Raw genomic sequence first — 20,753 nt, 5'->3', positions numbered from 1 at the left:
CTTTGCAGAACACCTCCGATCGGTTCACAATAAGCAACTACACCTCCCAGTTGTGAACCATTTTAACTCCCCTTCCCATTCCTTAGACGACATGTCCATCATGGGCCTCTTGCAGTGCCACAATGATGCCACCCGAAGGTTGCAGGAACAGCAACTCATATTCCGCTTGGGAACCCTACGGCTCAATGGTATCAATGTGGACTTCACAAGCTTCAAAATCTCCCCCTCCCCCACTGCATTCCAAAACCAGCCCAGCTCGTCCCATCCCCTGACTGCATCACAAATCTAGCCCAGCTCGTCCCCGCCTCCCCAACCTGTTCTTCCTCTCACCAATCCCCTCCTCCCAACTCAGGATACACCTCCATTTCCCACCTACCAACCTCATCCCGCCTCCTTGACCTGCTCATCCGCCCCGGACTGAACTATCCCCTCCCCACCTCCCCACCTATAGTCTCCTCTCCACCTATCTTCTCGTCTACAAAATTATGGTCTGCCTCCCCCTCTCTCCCTATTTGTTTCAGAAACCTCTCCCCATCCCACTCTTTGATGAAGGGTCTCGGCCCGAAACGTCAGCTTCTGTGCTCCTGAGATGCTGCTTGGCCTGCTGTGTTCATCCAGCTCTACACTTTGTTATCTTGGATTCTCCAGCATCGGCATTTCCTAATATCTCTGAACATCTCATTATGACTCCACTTTCAAGGAAACTGATCCTGCACTCCATGGTCTCTTTGTTCATCAATACTCCCCAAGGTCTGACCACTTAGTGAATAAGTTCCATCCTGATTTATTAAAGTGCAGCATTTCTTATTTACCAAAGTTAAACTTCATTTGCCACTTCATCACCCATTGGTTCATCTGAGCAAATCCCCTTGTTTACTGCCCACTATGACTCCAGTTTTGGTGTCATCTGCAAACTTACAACTATAACTCCATTGTTCACATCCAGATCATTTATACAAATGATGAAAAGCAGTGGACCCAGCAGCAATCCTTGTGGCATCCTGCTGATCACACCCTTCAGTCTGAACAACATCGTCCCCACATCACCCTCTGTCTTCTACTTTTGAGCCAACACAATATACACATAGCTAGTTCTCCCTTTATTCTGTGTGACCTAACCTTGCTGACCACTCTACCTGAGGAAGCTTGTCAACCGTGTTACTGAAGTCCACATTGATCATGTCCACCATTCTGCCCTCATCGGTCCTCTTTGTTAGTTCTTCAAAAAAACTCAATCAACAATTTTCCAGGCTCACAGATATGATCTTGCCTAATAATGTCAAAAGTGGCTTCCTCCAAATCAGAACTTTAACTTGTAGATCCAGTCTATCCTTTTCCATCGCTACTTCAAAACTAATACAGTTATGGTCACTGGCTCCAAAATGCTCTCCTACCAATACTTCAGTCACCTGCACTGCCCTACTTCCTAAGAATTGGTCAAGGTTTGCATCTTCGCTAGAATGCGCATCCACATACTGAATCCGAAAAGTTTCTTGTCCGTGTTTAGCCAATTCCTCTGCATCCAAGCCCTGGACACTATGGCAGTCCCAGTCTGTGTTTGCAAATTTAAAATCCCCTACCATATCCCCTACCATTCTTAGAGATAGCTGAGACGTTCTTTCAAATTTGTTTATCGATTGCCACGGGCAGAAGGGCGATCAAATCTTCCTTATTTCTCAGTTCCAGCCAAATAACTTCCCTGTATGTACTCTTTGGAATATGTTCCCAAAATACAGGTGTTAAGTTACCCTTCATCAAAAATGCCACTTCTCTTCCTAACATGTCCCACCACCCACTTTTGATATTTTCTATGGCAACTAAACTCTGGAATATTAAGCTGCTAGTCCTGTCCATCCCTGAGTCACATCTCTAATTTCAGCGCTAACCCAGTCCCATATTCCGAACCATGCTCCAAGTTCATTTGCCTTACCTGCAGGACATTTTTCATTGAAATATATGCAGTCCTCTATTATGTTCCTGCCTGCCCTGTCTGTTTGACTTACAATTTTCCCAACTGTTCCAGTCTCAGACTGATCTCTTTCGTCACTATCTCCCTGGTTCACAAACCATACCCTCCCCCACCCAACTAGTTTAAATTTTCCTGAGCATCTCAAACTCATCTCCCCACCAGTGTGTTTGTTCCCTTCCAATTCAGGTCCAATCCATCCTTCCTATACATGTGGCTCCTGCCCCAGAAGTCATTCTGCTGATACAAAAATATGATTTTTTTCTCCCTGCACAAGCTCCTCAGTCATGCATTCATCTGCTTTAGCTTCCTGTTCCTACTCTCACTAGCTTGTGGCACTAGGAATAATCCAAACAGGTTTATCCCTGAGGACATTTTAAAAATTCCTGCCTAACTTGCTACATTGTCTCCTCACAATATCATCTGCTTCACTTCCTATGTCATTAGTTCCAACATGTCCAATGAGCCCCTACTGATCCCTCTCAGCTTTGAAGAATATTTCACACTGCGTCCGAGATATCTTTGACCCTGGCCCCAGGGAGGAAACACGCCATTCTGATGGCTCACTGTCAGCTGCCAAAACATCTGTCTGTGCCTCTACCGAGAGAGCCCCCTCTCACAATCGATGGCCTGGAACTGGTGTCACACTAGAGACAGGCGCTGTACCAAGAACCTGGCTGTCAGTGCTGCATTCTCCAGAGAATCCATTACCCCCTACATTTTTCAACACAGCGTACTTATTTGAGATGGGGATGGTCAGAGGAGACTCCTGCACTACCTGCCTCCATCTCCATATCCTGGAAGTCACCCATCTGGATAATTGCATTTTTGGTTTATTTCCCTCCCTGCAACGGTCATCCATCTATCCCCTAGGCCCTGTAAACTCGTCACTGCTTCTAACTGTCACTCCAACCAATCCATGCGATCTAATAGGATTTGAAACCAAACACACTCCTGTAGGTTTAAACATCAGTAACATGGAAATTCTCCATTTGCTCCCACATCCGACATGAAGAGCACATCACTCTACTGAAGGCCGTCTTTGCATCTTAACAATCTACAGACTCAGAAAGTAGTACAGTATTACTACTTAAAATCACTGATTCAGGTGAGCTTATACCTCTGTGTTAAATTTTTAGAGTTTAATTAAGAAGCAGATCGCAAAAAAAACTCTACTCACTAGTGTAGGTTTACAAAAAAAAAACGGTAATGTCACATTTTAAAAGACCACTGACCTGTTCTCCAGTTGTGAGTTCCCACCCATAGGTTCCTCCAAGGTTTGATGTGAATTTGGTTGTTGCATGACTTTTCTCAGAACGAGCTCCGATATCCAGCAATACTCGAAACAAGACAGCAAAGGCAGTATCTATAGAGGTTACTTCTGGGTCAGACAGCAGTGCAGGTTTTTGTTTTCTCGGTTAGAATCACTTTCTATGTGGCCACCCTTCAGCTTTTGTTGCCAGGAAAGGAGAGGGCTTTTAAACTGGGGAATGGGGCTTTCAGCAGCAATCGAATACTATGGCATGGATTTGCAAAGTTTAAAATGGACGGTATTCCTAAAATGGTGGAGTGGAAAGGGAGGGCTTTGAGCAAGATCTGGATGTTGTCAGCGGGACTGTGAAAACTAACAACACTTTTGGGTGATTCCATCAGTGACAGCATGTTGAAGTGAAATAGGACAAACCAAAGAAATATCCTTGCGGTCACCAGGTACATATACAGCAAAGGGAGGTTGCAGATGTGTCAGTTGTCTGTGTGTATGGTAAGGGACAGGGTTAATTCTGTGGAAGGTGCTGACAGTGAAATTAAAGGAAACAGGAATATAAAATCAGAAGAGATTGAGGGCACCATTACAATATCAGTGAACCTGGGGAAGTTGGATCATCGGCAGTTTAACTGCAATGATTTGGGAGACATTTTCACGGATTGAAAATCTGCCCAGCGGGTGTCAGAGAATGCTGGCTGGGCAATTACAAACCCTGGCTTAGTCCCTGTCTGTGCCTGAAATACTCAGTCTTCTGATTAAAAGCCGAATGTGCTTGGCAACTGCTTCACAATAACAGGTGTGTGCACAATCGGCAGGATCCCCTAAACCAAGTAGTCAGTTTCTGCTTGCCTGATACTGCGTGGCCTGCTGTGTTCCTCCAGCTCGATACAGCCTCTGACTCCTGTATCTGCAGTTTTTGTTATCCCTGAGTCAGTTTCTTTTTGCCTTCTCTGTTAAATGTTCATGGCTAGAAATTATCTGGGCCACAATCCACGTACTTCTCAAAAAATTCATTTAAAAGAATGAATGCTTGCAAAAATGAATGCTGCAGGGACTTCACTTGTTCGTTTTGAGGTGCAATACCTCCCACGTTTAACACTTAGCTGGTGCAGGTTGTAATCCTGCCGACTTCGATCTGCTCTGCTGTCGGTTTTCTGAAGCACAGGTCTGTCCTGTTGATGGTGAAAGCAAATGCACACGTGTTTTCTTCATGCTGTTCAAGGAAGTTTGCTGCTGTTAATGCTACCATCCTCGTAAGTAATCTCTGTGATTTTTGGCTGTTTCTCAAACTTGAAAGATTTTAAACTTCAGTGTTTGTTTTCTTCTGCGTGCAAGTGGCACTTGTCAGAACTGTTGGACACATTGTGACTGAAATTACCCATGTCTATCAGTCTCCTGGCTTTGCATTATGACTGAGTGCAGAAATAAAACGCTGGCTTGCAAAGTGTCAGTGAAAAATGCAGTTAGCCACATTAGGGGATATGCAAGTGAACATCTGTCCAATGTGGAAGGTTTTTTTGGGTCCTTGGATGGAGGTGAGGGGGGAGGTGTCGGGGCAGGTGTAGCACTTCCTGTAATTGCAGGGAAAGGTGTCGGGGGTTTGGGGCTATTGGGGACTGTGGAGCAGTTGAGGGAATCATGGATAGAGCAGTCCCTATGGAAGGCAGATAGGGGTGGGGAGTGAAATATATCCTTGGTTGTGGGGTCAGATTGCAGGTGGCGGAAGTGGCGGAGAATGATACGTTGAATCCAGAGGTTCGTTGGACTATGCATGAGGACAAAGGGTTTTCTGTCTTCGTTTTTGTTGCAGGGAGGGGATGTGATGGCAGAGGTTTGGGAAACGCAAGAGAGGCAGTCAAGAGCATTTTCCTGCTTGAAATATTCATTCGACATTCGCTGTGAGATTTCTTTCTATCTTGCGTTCTTATCAAATAATTCACCTCACTGAATTTTCCTTCTATTTAATAAATCCGACTAAACCTCATTTTTAAATGTTCACTTACCACTGGCAGTAACACTAACTCTCTATCCCCACTGGCAAAATTGCAAACTGATGTTTTCTTGTCTGCTTGATATTTCATCACATGCTGTGCTACTTTTACATGCTGTTCAGCGAACTCTCACATTCTTGATTCATTTCAATGTTGCCCTCACCTTGTTCCCAGAAAAAGAAACTAATTCAAAGAGACTGAATTTTGCAGATTCATTTCATGCGTCCCAAATTGCAAAAAGCGCAAGCAGAATGCTTTTATCCCAGTCCTCTGGATAGTCTTGACTCTAAGCCCTCAACATGGTCTTTAAAGTTCGATGCCACCATTTTAATGCTCCCTGCGATTCTCCGTGGTATACAGTGGATATCGATTGTTTTATTCCAAAGATATCCAAAGCCTCTTTGAATTACTGCTGTAAATATTGACCCTTCATCTGATTGTATTTCTGTGGGTGGTTGGTATCTCTTGAAAAATTTAAGCAACTCTTCTACAATTCTTTTAGCCATGATACTGCATAATGGAATGACCTCTGGAAACCTAGTGGACATATCTATTATGGTCAATAAAATCTGATTTCAAATATTTTCTTTTCGGTAGGGGTTCTATGCAATCATTTATAAGCCTTGTGAAGGGTTCCACAAATGCAGAAATGGACATTAAAGGTACTGTTTATATTGCTGCCTGGGGTGTTCCAAACAGCTGACCCGATGACATGTTTTGCAAAATCAGCCATGACCAATAATGGAGCAGACTCAATGGTCCGAACGGCCTATGTCTTCTCCTGTATCTTCTGGTCTTATGGACGCTACACAACTGGCCTGAACGCAGTAGCACAGAGTAATCAGAGCCTAAAAAGATATATTTTGTTCACATACAATGACATGCAAGAATGACAGACAGTACCCAGACCAATGAAAATGATTTTGCACTTGAGCTTACTCTATCACCTCCTATTAGTAATTCATGTGCTACCAATACTTGTTTTCTGTAACCCAGCGACAGTACACCTTGATGAACTATTCCTAAGCAGGTCATTCCTTATTTGTCTGAACATGTGGTAGTCTCCATTTTCTCATCAAGAAATCATTTTAAACATAGTGAGGCTCTGGGATACACTCAGATTCTTATTATGTGTATACTTTTTGATGCAACTACTTTATTTTTCCTCTTCCTGTTTTAAATCAATAATTTCTCTGACTAATAATATCTACTTTATCCTGGATAACAAGGTATAGAGCTGGATGAGCACAGGAGGCCAAGCAACATCAGAGGGGCAGGAAAGCTGACGTTTCAGGTCCAGACCCTCGTCAGAAAAAGGTGGAAAATGGTCTAGATCCAAAACATCAGCTTTCCTGCTCCTCTGATGCTGCTTGACCTGTTGTGTTCATTCAGCTGCACACCGTGTTCTCTCGAATTCTCCAGCATCTGCAGTTCCGGTTGTCTCAGCGACCCTGCACTGCCCTCGTGGATGATCACGTGGTTATCACTGATCCCGCCCCTTCTTCATTCCGATTGGTTAGAAGTGCAGCGATATCCGCCCGGTCCTGCATGGCAGCCCGGTGCTCCTATTGGTCCCGCACTGACATCAATCAGCCAGACGCCATTGTGAGCTGGAGCATGCGCAGTGCTTTGTGTTGTCATTGTGAGAAGCTAATGACGTCGTCACAATGTTGCATTTTGAGACAAATGAGACTGAGAACTGGATGAGAATGATTGTTACATTAGCGATCCTGGGGTTTTAATAAGTCGCTCTGAGGAAGGGGCACTGCACCCGAAACGTTAACTCTGTCTTTTTACCTTCACAGGTGCTGCCAGACCTGGTGAGCTTTTCCAGCAACTTTGTTTTTGTTCCTGATTTACAACATACCAGTTCTTTTGTTATTTTTTAATAAGTCGCGATTGAAAAGACTTCCTGCATCTCGAAGCTAAAGATAGCTCTTGATACCGCTCTGGCAGCGAATAGAGAAATAGCGGTGAAATAAGGGTAATAAATACAGGTCTAGCAGTCCTCAGGTAAGATGGAAAGAGAATAATTATGAATATGAAGAACGCCACTTGGTGAAGTGAGGTGAGTGTTGTTCATATGAACTGTGATTGGGCAGAGAGGGAGGTTAATCAAAAAAGAACAAGCGTAAAAGAGATTCCCAAGAAAGGTCTGTGCAATGGAAAGCAACGAGAATCAGAAGATAAAAGTCCAAGACAGAAGAAAGTGTTTGAAGACCAAGGCTGCAAAAACTCTCATAAGTTATTTCACTGCTCTACTGCCTAGTTATAGTATAACCAACATTCAACTGGAAATAGCTGTCTTAGTTTGTCACTGTAGTTTACTTCATCACAGATAAACTCCACAATTTGTCTCAATAAAGCTGGCAGTTGGTTCACAAATTAGTTCTGCTGCCAAGTCTGTTCCTGTTTGAAAAAGGGGTATAGATCACATTTAAATAGACAATGAAAAATATCAATCCAGGCTGGCAGCCAAACTCCACTCACTCACCACTGACTCCAAACTGCTCACAGTCATGGTGCAATATTTCACCCCAAGATGAGCTTCCAACTACATTACGCACCCCACACCCATTTTCACAAAGACCACATGCAATTTGAACCTCAACAGCGTCTCTTTTCATCTGCTGCTGAAACTCTCATCCATTCCTTTGTTACCGCTCGACTTAACTCCCCAAACATACTCCTGGCCAGTTTCTTAATTCTACTGCCCTGAAATCTTGAGATGATCCAAAAATCTGTTGTACATGTGTTTACTCTCATCCATTTCAACATCTTTGAATTTTGCCATCCTGTGCTCATTAACATACACATTTTCTGGGTGGCAAAGCACCAAGATATTGAAATTCACAACCTTATTTTGAAATTTTGTCATCCCACCTCATTCTTTTGATAGTCCCTCCATCCGCAAAACCCTCTGAGGTATATCTGAAGAAGGGTCACTGGACACAAAACAATAATTCCGCTTTCTCTCCGCAGGCACTGCCAGATATAATGTGCTTTTCATACATTTCTGTTTGTGTTAGTACTTTCAAGCACCGACAGTTCTTTTGGTTTTTCCTTTGAGATATTTGTTCTCCCTGACTTCCAACCTCCAGTAGATTTCTGGTTTTAACTCCCACCTTTTTCATGTTTTCAGTTTCCAAGGTCATAAGCTCTTGAATTTACTCCCTAAACACCCCTGGTTTTCAAAGTCCCTTTGTTCGTTCAGGATATTCCTTGAAACCTACTTCTTTGGCCAGTTTTGGGTCACTTGTCCTAATAAATGCCTGGTATCAAATATTGTTTTGTGACAACCTTGTGTAATATGTCAGATCATTGGATTGAATCAAAAATGTGAAAACATTTAAATTGTTCTTTTGGAAAACATCACTAATCCTTCACAATCATTTGGTAACTCCATACTTAATATCATTGCAAGTGTGACTTCCCCACACGGACTGCAATCGTTCAGAAAGTTCAAGCATCAAATTTTCCAGAGGTAACTGAGGTTTGGCAATATTTACTAGTACCTGTGGAAAGTGATCCATAGTTAAATTATCAGGATATGTTGAATGAATGACATGGTGCAGAACTTGTTGGGTAATACAAGCTCAGAAACAGTACAGAAAAGGACTGCATTACGTATAATTCCTGAGTATGAATCGTACTGTGGGAAGACAAAGCTTCTAAATCCATGGGGTTGATCAAAGAAATGTGGTGGAAACCTCATCTGGACATAATGTGATAGAGTCACAAAAGCATTGAACAGACAGATACTGACACTTTCTTAGAGACAGAGGTAAGGCAGAAGTGAAACAGAGCAATGTACTGAAATGGATTCAGATCCATACTGAAACAGACACACCAGCCTGAGAGCTTCAGAGCCTTTCGTAGGTAACAGGCACAGCACTAAAACTCAACATTGTTGATAAATGGCCAAAAATACTCAACCACGTCACTGTTGACAATTTGAGATTCTCCTGTTGCATCTGCAGCTGGAAAGATATCATAAATACTGGCGTTAGAGATAAACCTCTCAGTTGAGGAAATCCCTAAGGAACAGGTGATGTCACTGTGCGACTGTTGCTACATGATTACATCACACACGGGAACACACAGCGTCTGGATTTGTGCAAACCAGAGATCACCCACACATTGGGAAGGACGGAGGGTCGATGAGAGGGAGCAGACCTGTTCCTTTGCCAGAAAGGTTAAAAATTGAAAGAATTATGATGTCAGGGATTAACTGAAGCTGAAGGGATGTTTTTCAGAGCTGTACTGTTTACTTTTGGTTTTGACAATGTAGACAAAACAAGGCGATCACATTAACTAAAAAGAAATGGATCATGGGATACAAAAGTCAGATTTAGATCAACATGAAGGTTACAATGGAAAAATTACACGCAGTGAGTGGTAATGACAGGGACCTCAATACTTACACTCAAAAAGCTAGTAATATCCATTTTCTGATGAATCGAGTGATCATGCCACATATTGATTTGATATTTGTTTCAAGTTTCCTGTCTGTAAATCTTTTCTATATATTCTGTAAAAGATGTTTAGTAAAGACAGTGTCAGTCCAGGTTAGAAATCAGACATACAATACCTATGTCCGCAAATGTGAACCCCCTTGGTTCAGGAACTCCCTCACTGCATCCGCGAACCCCCTCGGCCAAGGAATTCCCTAACTATGTCCATGAACCCCCTTGGTCCAGGATCTCCCTACTTACATTTGTGAACCATTATCTCCCAAATCATCCACAATCTCATCACCTCCGGTGACCTCCCACCCAGAGCTTCTAACGTCATTGTTCCCCAACCCCGGAGTTCTTGTACAATAAGTACCAATTTCTCTTCTCAGGTTCCCTCAGCATGTGTTAATGTTGTTCATGGGCCCTGAGAGGATGAGCCCATGATCTTCATCCAGTCAACTTAAACAGGTGAAGATGTCAGATTTTAACCAAAGCAGGAGGAGATTGTCTCTTTCCGTGTATTTTCACAGGACAATATTCAGCTGTGAATGGTATGTGTTTGAAATGTAGGATTAGATTGAAATTTTCACTGAGTAACACTGAAACAGCAAAGTTCCCCAAGTTACTGTGATTGCATGGTTAAGGAAATGCCCCAATGGATGGGTAAAAAACAGTGTGTAGTAAAACAGATCTTGAGTTAAAATCCCAGTGGTGCCTGAGCAATACAATGAAGATTCCTCGTTTCAAAATCTCTGAAATGCCATATTGTTGATTTAAATAGCAAAGATTCCCACCCAACCCCCACGACTCATTCATGGAATGAGGGTATCACTGGCTCGGCCAACATCTATTGCTCCTTGCTAATTATCCACCATGTTTGCTGTGGGTCTGGAGTCAGGTGTAGGCACGATCACGTTAGGATCAAAGGTGCCTGTAGGACATGAGAGAACCAGATGTGTTTTGGTCCCCTGACGATAGATTTATGGTCGTCATTACATTCTTAATTCCAGATATTTATTGAATTCAAATCCCATCATCTTCTGGGGGTGATATTTGAACCTCAGTCTCCAGATCATTACCTGGCTTTCTGAATAAACAGTCCAGCGATGATACCACTCGGCCATTACTTGCCCTGTCGGTGCAGAGAACTGAGCATGTTCCTATGTTTGATTGCAGACAGTTATCATTTGGTGCTGGCACTCCTGTGTCGCCTGTTTTCTCCCCATCAGGGAATGGTTTCCTGCGAACAATTAATTCATCCTGAGGCTTGGTAGGAATAACAAGGTGAAACAGAACAAACTGCAGCCTTACTGTGGAATATTGTGGTAATGAGATAGACACCAGCAACTGATCACCCTCATTCTCTGCTGCCACCATTCATTCATTTTACACCAACAGTAAAAACATCACTGTCATCGTATAATTGTGGCATTTTGTTTCTTTATGGTGGATTAGGAATTCTATTTCAAAGTCGAAACACTCATCATGTTTTGGGGGAATAAATGTCTCCTTGCCTCAGTCCCTAAGTGACAGAAACACTATTTGGAGAATGTGAGCCCAGTTCCAGGCTTTACACTCGGGGTGGGAGTGGTGCTTGTGGTGAGGAAGCCTCTCAGCAGCTCCACTCTCACACACTCCCCGATTTTCAGACTTTACACGAGCAGAAATGGGAAATGAGTGATATAGATGGACGAATATAAAAGGGGGTGAGGTGAATGCCCAGAGACAAATAGAGACGCATATTGAGGTAGACACTAAAAGGGCCAATTCTCCATTCGACACCGCTGCTAACTAACTGAAAGGAAAAGACAAAAAGAACCATTTAAGCAGAGCCTTTCACCACCTGAGGGCGACGGAAGCAGCATTACAGGTGATACAAGTCTGTTAAAGTTGTAAAGTTGATGACTGAAAACGAATGCGATATTTTGATAAATATACTGATTCGACAGCTGAAAGTGATAATTTCCCTGGCATTATAGTATAGAAGGGCAAAACTGAACTGGGGTTCTAACGAACGGTCAGTGGATCTGAAATGTTAACTCTGTATCTCTCCACCAGTGCTACCAGGCCTGCTGGGTTTCTCTGCCAATTCTTGCTTTTATTTCAGATTTCCAGCATCCGCAATTCTTTGTTTCGTGTCTGCTTGAATATCGTTTGGGACACAGTTAGTTACCTCAGAGCCCCTTTCCTTCTCCTCACCGGTGAGGCAATACAATCCATGCAATTGATTGTTGGAAGAACCCAACCGGTTCACTAATGCCCTTTAGGGATGGAAACTGCCACCCTCACCTGGTCTGGCTGACATGTGACTCCAGACCCACAGCAATGTGGTTGATTGAATTAATACTGCCCAGCCAGCGATGCCAGTTAATGAATAAAAGTGCAATGAGTCAGCAAAGCTGTTGTCACAAAAAGCTGGGAGGGAAGAACTTCTACTCAATAGTTCAGAGCAGGGCCATGGTTCCAAAAGCTATAAATCCAAACCACTAGACAACCGGGGAAGGCGCCGGAGTTGCTTGTATTATCTCTCAACAACACTGTTTTTGCCTTTCCATATTTGCTCCTTTTGGTGACAGATCAGTTTGGCCCTGTATTCGAGTTTTTATAGCATGGAAAATGGCCATCTGGCCCATTGTGTCAGTGCATGTAATCAGACATTTATCTTTTCTACTCTCAATTTCCAGCTATTGGCCCACCGTGTTGTGCCTTCTGACGTATCAAGTGCAGATATCAATGAGATTAGCTATGTAATCTACAAACAGGACTGAGTTTTCGTGAAAGTAAACCTGTGTTACAGCCCACTTAAGGAACACATCCTTAAGTTTGGCCACAGCCTGAAACACACAGACACATCCCCGAGCTTGACAGAGGCCTCAGGATTACACCTGCTCCAGGTGCTTCACGTTCACTCTCTGTCCCCACACGTATCCTGACAGAGGCAGCGTTACATGGGCCACAAGTCAGTTCTCCAGGCAATGAGAACTGTTGTTGTGAGCTTGGAAATGAAACAGACAGTGAGCTGAAAATGTCCCAAACCCTGCTCATGTGCAACTTTTCATTTCTGATCACTTCAGCCCTTGGAATCTGAAAACAAAAACATTCCTGAATTGGAAGGACATTTCAACTTGCAAGTGAAGAAAAACTGTCAGCTGCATTGAAGCCAGGCAGGATTCGAACATACAATTAGCTAATCCACAGTCAGGCATGTTATCCATTACACCACTGGCCCACTGTGTGCAAGCAGTTTCTTGTCAAATTGTGATGTTAACATGGACCAAGGTGGAAATGTGATTCAGGAGGGGAGCACCAGCAAAGGCCATCTCTGCCACTGCTTCACTTCAATGGACCCCCCTTGGGGAAGCAGTAAATTTCACTTGCAAAAGAAACAAATTTGTCCTCAGATGCCTGCTTCACTGTCACCTCTTTCTCCACTGAGACTTGCTATCATTTTATTCAGTTACTGTGCTGGATTACGAACAATCCAGTGAACATAATTTCAGACTATTACTAACCCTAAAACATCATCAGGTGAAGTGGATGCATGTGACATATTCGCAGCAAACACCCTTTGAAAACATGGACTGAAATCGATTTCATAAAGAACCACCCCCGTACTCTCTCGAACACTAAAAAAAATCATCAGAGGCAACAACGGCTCTTGCAAGATTCATGCCAGCAACTTCTCACATTTCCAACAGCCACCTGATATGAAAATCAGACCACAAGACCAATGACGCAGTCTGCTGCCGGCCCACTTAAGAATAAATGATGTGCCAATTATGCAATGATAGTCTCCCTACCTCGGATGTAGCAGACAGAGTTCAAGTTTTGTCTGCTCCAGAGGTATGTAACAACATATCTGAACAAGTTGCTTTCAAAACAAAATCTCCTATTCCCCATTGCTTCGATGAACTTCTTCTCATTTCTGGCGCCATTCCTCTGGGACAGAGCTCCCTCCATTGGCAGATGCATTGAACCATTTGACCACAGGCAGGCAGGTCTGGGGGCTGGTATACACTTTGTCGCTGTCTCTCAAACACTGGAAGAAGGAAGGAGCAGTAGTGGTAGAATCAGACTTGTGCAGCAAATTGTAAATGGCGATTTGAAACTTTGATCAAATGACATTTATCAGAGGCAGACAGAAAGATGGAGAGCTGCTCGGAAAGATAGAAGTCGAAACTACAGATTAGTCACTTCATCAACTTAAAATGTGATCTTCTGTGCAGCATTTTGATGTTCAGAATTTGTGCACACGGCGTCTGTTCGTTTGTGACCATCCACAGCAGGAGTTAATGTCTGACACCAACAGCTCCACGTTAAGAGAATCTGAGTGAAACTCTCATTCACTGAGAGACATCCCCATGGGCCCTGAGTTGCGGGGCTGCAGACAGTACAACGTGGAAGGAAGGGTTAATAATGTGCCATTGTTTCTCCCTGACCCGCTCCCTCACAGAGACAGGGAGAGTGACGTCATAAACACATGGCGTCATTCACATTCACATTCAGCCCATCGAGTCCACAGTGACTGTCTGCCGCTTGTATTTCTCTGTAGTTATTCACAATTGGTGATACCTGTCCCTAATAATGGTGAACTGTATCTGTGTTATGATGCGGTCTCTGAAATCCTGATCCTTTTGTCATTCATGTCTGAAACAGCGTGGGGAGTTACTGCCAGGCATGAAAGCAAAATCTGCAAGTGATGTGTTCCTGCTGAAACAGTTTATTCCCATCTCAGAGTGGAAGATTTACAATTCAGTTCGAAGAAGACCATCAGACCTTCACAAGTGTATCAGCTCACCTGTGTGAACTTGGCCAGTGCATCCACATGACATTCTTATTTCAGATGAAGCTGAGGGAAGTAGAGAGCTCATTAAAATGTATGATACAGGCCAAAACACTCACACAAAGCAAATGGCAGAGGATAGTTTTGACCCATTGACCTTTGGGTTATGGGCCCAGCACACTCCCACTGCACCACTCTGCTACCTTGCTACATTGTGTTGTCAGGCTAGTATTCAGTTTTTCATCTGGACTGCAGCATTTTCATTCGAGGATGATGTTAAAATGTCTTCACCGTTGTTTTGTCGCACGGACGTGTCACAGCTGTGTAAATATAATCTGTCTAATTTCCCACATTCTGTTGGTCGATCTATAATTTCGCTCAAAATCACAAAACTTGTTACAGCTCAGACGGAGGCCATACACCCTACCTTAGTTAAAATACGTCTCCACAATAAGCAAATAATTATCTCTTTTAGTATCAATCTTTTGCCTTCTCCCTAAAGCATCTGCACAGGTACTTTTAACATAACCATCCAATTCCATTTTGTGATGATTGAATCTGCCTGTGTCACTGACAGATGGTGACTTACCGACTCGAACCACTCCTTGTGTGAGAACGTTCTTCCTCATGTCACTTTTACTTTGTTTTCCTCATGCCTTCAAATCTCTGCCTAATCATTCTCAATCCTTTCAGGCATGGAGTGGTAGCACTTCCATGCCTTTATTTTCTCTGTCCATGCTGTTCATGACTTGGAAAGCTTCATTCGGATCACTTTACAGCCTTCTGTTCCCCAAGAACTGTCTAATCTTTCCAACCCATCTTCATTTCTGACATACAGCTACATTTTAAACCTTCAAAATTTGGACCTATCTTCGATGCTCCATACTCACAGCACCTTCAATGCCTTCCAGAAACAATTCGTTTGCTGCAATCTGACCTGTTTTGTTTTTCCAGTCGCCTCTTTGTCTACTATTCACATGAACTTGTTCAGCGCTATCACCAATCACTTTGCGTTCCCAGTTTCGGAAGTTTCACACTCACAATTGAGCAATACTTCAGCCTAAGGATCCATTCCGAGTCAAATTGCCTGTGTGACCTTTCTAAAACTCTTGTTCTTCCTTTGAACAAGTGTATCTCTTGGCTGTGTTTGCTGCAATGGGACATCTACCCTATCCCAAAGTCAGGCAGTTTGACTTCACAAACGAAGCTGACCACAACTGATTACAGTGGTCTCCACCACAGAAAAAGACCCTTCAGCCCATCGGGTCTGACCAGTTGAACTCAAGACCTTCACTGTTCTCGGAACAAAGCCAAAATTTCTGGAAAAGTTCAGCAGTTCTGGCAGTATTTGTGATGAAAAATCAGAGCTAACGTTTCGGGTCGGGTGATCCTTCCTTAAAACTGACTGTTTTTGTCTTATTTCCCAGCACATGACTCAGAGCCTCACCATGGTTGGCCCTACAATTGGATATCTTAAAGCTCTAATGTTTATGAAGGTTTGTGCTCTGTTTGCAATGACAGGTAGTGAGTTGCCTTCTCCCAGCATTGGTGGTTGGAGTGAAAAGGTTTGTTCCCAATGCTTTGATTTTTGTCACAAGCAAAATGAAGAGAGTAAGCAGCCCTCACATTTGACCCCAGATTTCTCCCATAGACAGCAAGATTTGGACCAGCACGGAAAGCCCCCCTTGATTTTAAATCCATTGCCTTAACCACTTGCCCACGACTACTGGGAGAATCATGACACCATGTACCTTTCAGGTCGCCTTCTGTGGCCTGTTGAGCTGTGGCAGAATGAATTACTGCTGGGTTTTTTGAATCCAATCACTTTACAGATTTCTAAAATGTTAAATTTGGTACATATGATTCTGGTTGTTTCATTTCAATAGATAAAATAAGCGTTCATTCGCAAACGAAATATAAATTGCAGGAAAAGAAAAAATGCTCAGCAGATCTGGGAGCATCTATGGGCCACGAATTTGAGTCAACATTTCAGAACTTCTTCAGAACTCTGTTTTCTCTGTTCTGTAGTGCAGATTCTGTTTTTGTTTCTGATTCCAAGCATTCCCAGTTTATAGTAGCAAGAAAAGCAACATTGAAATACCTTTGTGGTCACTCACCGGACAAGATTTCCGTTTGGGCAACATTTTCCTGACTGCATTACAACCCATAACGGTACAGTCAAAAGGGAACTGGTAGAGTGAAAACAGCATTTGTTCCTTCCTCAGTGGCCTCAAGCCACCAACTTCACATTTCACAGTCGAAGGCGACAGCCAATTGCACCATAGAAAATTGCAAGCTCTTGCAAGAACCCTTGAAGCGGGCTTGGAGTGAATTCAAACTTCCAACTGCCTCACTTGGAATGATAATTGTCTGTAACAGCTGTACTTTTCCAAGATTCAAAAATGTAAAGAGAAACAGAGATGAGGCTTTGTGTCCAGCTGGATTCTTGTTCAGAACACGTGTTCCCTGAATATCAACACATTGCCCTACCTGAGAAAACATGAGCTTGTTTTGACAGAAACATCGAGAGTAGGATTTAAACCTGTGCAGGGAAACACCAATAGATTTCTAATCCATCACCTTAACCACACAGCCACGACTACAGTCTGCTGACTGACTTTTAATATTTGTCATGAAATGTATCTGACCGGAAAGGCAAGTATTTGAATTGTGATATGTGTGTCATGACCCGACTATTTACTGTCATCCTGCACTTGATCAGAACGGAGTCTGCTGTTTTGGGATTGAATTGAACTAAACACATTGATGAACAATAGAGTGGATGGAAAGGATCCATTTCCATGAGCAGAGCGATTAATTATCAGGGCAATGGATTGAGAAATAATTATGTCCTTGTATTTTAATTGCACCTTTCACTGCCACCTAAATCAGAGCCAATGAAGTACATTTGGAGCAGATTCGTCTTTGGCAAATCTAACGTGTAAATCAGGGCAGTTGGTTTAATGAGAGGTCCAAAACCAAAATGTTTTAAATACATACAACTGGCGCTGGAGATGCCGATGAGTTCACAGTGACCTTTGGAGGCTGGTTGTGCTCTGATTTATACTCAGGTGTGTTATCTCAGGGAAACGAGTTGCTGATTTAAATCAGAGATAAGATGGATGTTTGCACACACCGGGAGAAGCAAATCTGTGAAAATCTTGAAAACAGAGTCTGTCCTGGCTCAGGAGATTCAAGGCTGAGACAGACATTTAATCATTTTGGTTGTCAAGGGCCACGTGGATCAGGCAGAACAGTGGTGTTGAGGATTACCAAATCAACCATGATCTCATTAAAAGGAGTAGCTGACCTGATTGGCCAAATGGCTTCCATCTGCTCCAATTGCTTATCTGTCATGTGGAAGAAGCTAGAGCTCAATGTACAGGAAGATGTAGCAGAATATTCACCAAAGATGACCGCCGTCAAACTGAGACAACATCATTTGCTGAAAAGAAACCTGCCTTGACAATTTTCCAAAAGTTGTTTGTTAATATTAAATACAGAGTTCATAAAGGAAGCCTGCAGGTGAAGTGTACTTGACTTTTCCAGACCACTCAAAAAGGGGTCATGTAAAAGGTCATAGCACAGGGTCAGAGTTCAGTGTGTTGGGTAATAAATATACATGGACTTCCTATTGTTTAATTAACAGAAGACACAGAATTGGGATGAGTTTTTTTTATTTGAAATACCCATCCCCACAACCCACTCACTGTACTCTTAAGTACACTATTTAATGGGCACTGTTCTCGAGGAAATCTTTTCAGTTGATGTAATTCATTAAAACTGCCACATTGTACGCGACCAGAACTAAATTAGCCACATCCCTAATCCTACCCCTAATGTATCTTTTGCCTGTTTGAAAAGTTACGGAACATTTGTCTTTGCAAGTTATCACCTTCATAAGAAAAAGGGCTTTATAGTGAAGGAAAAATCGTAAGCAGTTCCTTACTTAGCACAGATTTACTTATAGAGTTCAACATTACAGGTGCATAGTTCCTGACTCTGCCCTGTGTCTGTAAGTGTCTTGTTATCAGTTCTCCAGTCACCAAAGAATGTCTACATTATATTTGATAAAACTGAACAATTACAGTCAAGACTACGAAACATTTATTATCTGTGTGGCTGCCGAGATGTCTCAGTAAGTGGGATGGTTGATTGAATCTTTTCCCACATTCAGAACAACTGCATGGTGTGAGAGCGGACGAGAAGGCTGACCTAATCTCTTTCAACACATGGAGCATTTGATCGACCTCTCCTTCGTGTGATCTTGCTGGTGTGTAGCAGGTAGGATGTTTGAGTGAACCCTTTCGGCAATGAAAACAATTATAGAGTCTGAGAGATATTCAGCACAGAAACAGAATCTTTGGTTAAACTCACCCATGCTGACCAGATTTCCAAAATTAATCTCGTCCTGTTTGCCAGCATTTGGCCCATATCCCTCTAAACCCTTACTGTACATGTATCCACACAGTTGCCTTTTTTTTATTCCAGAACCCTGTCCCCATCCCCCTCTCTGATGAAGGGTCTCGGCCCGAAACGTCAGCTTTTGTGCTCCTGAGATGTTGCTTGGCCTGCTGTGTCCATGCAGCTCCATAGCTTATTATCTTGGATTCTCCAGCATCTGCAGTTCCCATTATCATAGATGCCTTGTATATGTTGTGTTTATACCAGCCTGCACCATTTCCTGTGTCAGTTCATTCCATACACACACCATCCTGTGCAACAAAACATTGCACCCTATGTCCCTTTAAATCTTTACCATCAAACCTTAAATCTGTCACCGTAGGTTTGGACGCCCCTAACCTGGGAAAAAAGACGCTATCACTGCCCCTCAAGATTTTATTAACTTCTATAAGGTCACCCCTCAGCGCCTTACACTCCAGTGTGAATAGCCCTAGTTTATTCAGCCTCTCCCTTCAGCTCAACTAATCCAACCCTGGCAACTTCATTGTAAACTTTTTCTAAACCTTTTCATCTTTCCTTGATCAGGGAGAATAGAATTGACTGCAGTTTGCAAGGTTTTGTCAGTGTGTATTGACATGGTTAATGGGTACAGAGAGGATTCTCCTTACTTCGCCGGTATAAATTGTGAAAATATCAGTTTTAAAGCAGTGTGAGAGGAGACTGTCTCTTTCTGTGCATTTTCACTGGAAATGTTCAGCTGTGATCTGACCACCTTTACAAAAGAGGTGTTTGACTTAAATTCTCACCGAGTAACAATGAGATAGAAAAAAAGTGCAAAGTTTCTGTGTTTGGGAGTTTAGGTTCATGAACATACGGATGGGAGCTGAATCAGGTTGTGTTGCACTGTGGTTTAGTTGGCTAATGTGCCTTTCTAACAATCAGCATAGTTGTGGTTTGAGTCCTACAGGTGCCTATGGCTGAGATTGACGGTATCTTGTCCAAACCTCTTGTAAATAGTGCCAGTTGCTTGGTTCCTGAAAGCTGAAATGGCTTGCTGCTTGTATTTAAACTCAGTGCATTATTATTCCTCTGCTCCCACTCCAGTTACCTGAGCTTAACCCAACTGGCTGTTTTGTTTGTTGCTGTTTTGTGAACTGTAACAATTAACAATTGTCAGCTACGCAGAGAGAGAAATTTTGATAAATATCCCGATTTGACAGATAAACCTGATCACTTTGCCGAAGATGACATGATTGAAATGCATAACTAATCCAGTTCCAATTAACGATCTGTGGACCTGAAAGGTTCCCTCTCTTCTGCTCTACAGATGCTGCCAGGCCAGCTGAGTTTATCGGTCAATTCCTGTTTCTCTTTCAGACTTTCAGCATCTGCAGTTCATTGACTTCTGTTAACTTGAATAATTTCTAGGACAAAACAGTCCATCTCCCGGCTCCACGGTTTCTTTCCTGCTCTTGAAAGTCAGTCATCACAATAAATGAGCAGAATAGAGCTCCCATTCCCTGACCGAAAACAGAACCCAGACTGCGGCAGTGAAAGCACCAAATCCTAACCACTGCACCGCCAGGAAGGGTACTTCAGGCTCTTGTATCTTTTCTCACCGACACTGGTTCTGACTTTTTCTTTCGTACCATTTTGGCTGCAGATCAGTTTCTCCCTTTCACCAAAATTCCCTTTGCCTTTTTAATTACCTGCTGCACCTGCAATCCTAGTTTTAGCGATTCATGCACAAGGACATCCAAGTCCCTCTGCACAGCAGCGTGCTGCATTTTTTAACCATTTAAAACATAGTCCATTTTTCGTTATTCCTACCAAAGTAGATGACCACACCCTTATCAACATTGCACTCCATCTGCCAGGCTTTGCT

Source organism: Stegostoma tigrinum, unplaced genomic scaffold (assembly GCF_030684315.1).
Source record: "Stegostoma tigrinum isolate sSteTig4 unplaced genomic scaffold, sSteTig4.hap1 scaffold_49, whole genome shotgun sequence".
Lineage (NCBI taxonomy): Eukaryota > Metazoa > Chordata > Chondrichthyes > Orectolobiformes > Stegostomatidae > Stegostoma > Stegostoma tigrinum.
Note: the sequence above shows the minus strand (reverse complement) of the source record.